The sequence below is a fragment of the Dipodomys spectabilis genome, unplaced genomic scaffold (assembly GCF_019054845.1).
Source record: "Dipodomys spectabilis isolate Male_0828 unplaced genomic scaffold, ASM1905484v1 ptg000479l, whole genome shotgun sequence".
Lineage (NCBI taxonomy): Eukaryota > Metazoa > Chordata > Mammalia > Rodentia > Heteromyidae > Dipodomys > Dipodomys spectabilis.
In genome coordinates this window covers 657,464-660,030 of record NW_024871156.1, presented here as the reverse complement: position 1 = coordinate 660,030, position 2,567 = coordinate 657,464, and the positions used below count along the sequence as shown (strand labels likewise).

General features: G+C 34.1%; 1 non-coding gene across 1 annotated transcript; it reads right to left on the bottom strand.

Annotated features, from left to right (window-relative positions):
- Positions 1 to 432: 432 nt before the first annotated feature.
- LOC122098471 lies at positions 433 to 539 on the bottom strand. The gene has a single exon (XR_006145740.1). It is a non-coding gene; the product is annotated as a U6 spliceosomal RNA (small nuclear RNA).
- Between the last annotated feature and the right edge of the window lie 2,028 nt (positions 540 to 2,567).

Genomic DNA, 2,567 nt, shown 5'->3' with positions numbered 1-2,567 from the left:
TTTTTTTTTTTTTAGCTTTTTTTTTGTTTGTTTTGGTCGGTCGTGGGGCTTGAACTCTGGGCCTGGGCGCTGACCCTCAGCTCTTCAGCTCAAGGCTAGCGCTCTACCACTTGAGCTACAGCGCCACTTCCGGTTTCCTGGTGGTTTATTTTAGATAGGAGTCTCATGGTCTCTCCTGCCCGGGCTGGCTTTGAACCACGATCCTCAGATCTCAGCCTCCTGAGTAGCTAGGATTACAGCCATGAGCCACCAGCGCCCGGCCCTTAACATAAACTTATCTGGTCATATACACATAACTTTTGACCTTTTCTGCTTATCCCAGACATATATTAGTTATTGAAAATTAGAGAAACCATGGGACTTATGTTTCTTTGGACTTGGCTTACTTCACTTAATAATTTTTTTTCCAAGTCTTTCCATTTCCTAACAAATTGGGAGATGGAATGCTTCAGGAATTTGCCTGTCATCCTTGGGCAGGGGCCATGCTAATCTTCTCTGTATCATTCCAATGTTAGTGTATGTGATGCTGAATTGAGCACAGAATATTTTTATATATAAATTGTAATTGATTTTTTAAACTAGACAAATCAAAAAAAAGTAAATTTAAAAGAATTGTTGTGAAATTTGAGAACCATGTACTTCTTACATAAGTACACATTTAAGAATAAAGTCAAGATTTACGTGTCAAAAACAAAATAAATCCAGATATTTGTTGTTCAAGAGATGTGTAGGAGAAGGGAATCAATTATTCTATGCAAAGGACCTGTCATAATGAACACTGCAGCAAGTGTTAAGGTTTGCTAAAAAGTTTTAATGTTTTAAATATATTTACTTTTGGATATTTGCTTATATATGCCAAAACTGGGACTGTATGACAGGTCATAATACTTTTCTATAAAGTATTTAAGATTTATGGTAGCATATAAGTACTACTAAGTATGTACATTTCAGAGTTTATAGAAACTTTACTAATGAGAAGTTGTAAAGTCTTTGTGTAAAGCAGAATAAAGAGTTGACTATGTTAACTACACAGTTTCTATTAAAACTGTAGGCCTTCCCTACTTTATATGTTAGTGAGGAACAAATGATGATATAAGCCATATACAAATTATGAGATGAACTATAAATGGTAATCTTAGTGGGTGACTTTAAACACTACTCATAGCCTATAAAATTCTTGTTGAACATCATAATCTTAGCCAGTGTTAAATGTAAAGAAATATGACAATAATAAAATCTAATTTGTAGTACACTTCAAATACTGAAAACACTGGTAATTGTTTTGTTTTTTATTTTATTATTCGTTAATATTTAATTATTGGTTTTCTTTATTTGTAGCATTGTTTTCCTTGTTGTAATATAATAGAACTTTTTGTAAGTTGTCATTAGGAGGTACTTTGAGAAGGTTACTGGGATGGCCACACCGTTTTTTATAGGTTCATGTGAATTTATAAAGAGGAAAATTAAGAACAAAATATGTATTTAAAAGTGATTAAGTAGAGTCTGATTCAGGAGTGTTGATAAATGTCCACACCTAAAATATTAGCCCTAGGCTGAAGAAGAGTTATTACAGAGTTGAGGTCACAAAAGTGAGACACTGTGTTTTGTTTTGTGTTTTATTTTTATTTTGTTGGTCATGGGGCTGGAACTCTGGGGCCTGGGTGCTGTCCCTCAGCTCAAGGCTAGTGATACACTTGAGCCACAGCACCACTTCCATCTTTTTCTGCTAATATGATGCTGAGAAATCAAACCCAAGGCCTCATGCATGCAAGGCAGGCACTCTACCATTGAGCCACCTTCCCAGTACCTGAAAGACTGGGTTTTAAAAAGTCATCTAAAAAACATTTGCTTTTTGCTTTGGATTATATAATGAAATATATCAGTATTTTTGATGTTTTTGTGCATTGTCATACTTCTAAATTTATACTAACTTTACCCACTTTATCCTTGTCAAAGTCATGAAATATCTCTGGGAGTTTGCTTCTGTGAAGATTGTTTTTGCATTTATAATTTCTTCTGAGTTATTTTTATTTTTTATCAAAATAACTTTATATTTCATGTTGATGTGTATTTACTCAGAGAAAGGGATATAGAGGATTTAGTTTACCAAGTGAACATTAAAATTAGAGGTCAACAATAAGACAAGATGTAAACATAAAGGGGATCCAAATAGGGAAAGAAGAAATAAAACTCTCCCTCTTTGCACATGACATGATCTTGTATTTAAAGAATCCCATAGACTCCACTACCAAATTACTCAAGCTGATTCAAAACTTTGGCAAAGTAACACGATATAAAATTAACCCCCCAAAATCAATGGCTTTTCTGTATGCCAACAATGAGAAAAGTGTGGCTGAATTTAGGAAAGTAACTCCATTTGCAATAGCCCCTCAAAAAATAAAATACCTAGGAATTAACTTAACTAAAGAAGTGAAGGACCTCTATGATGAAAACTTTAAAATCTTGAAAAAGGAAATCAAAACAGAACTTAGAAAATGGCAAAACCTCCCATGCTCCTGGATTGGAAAGATCAACATCGTGAAAATGGCAATACTTCCCAAGGCTAT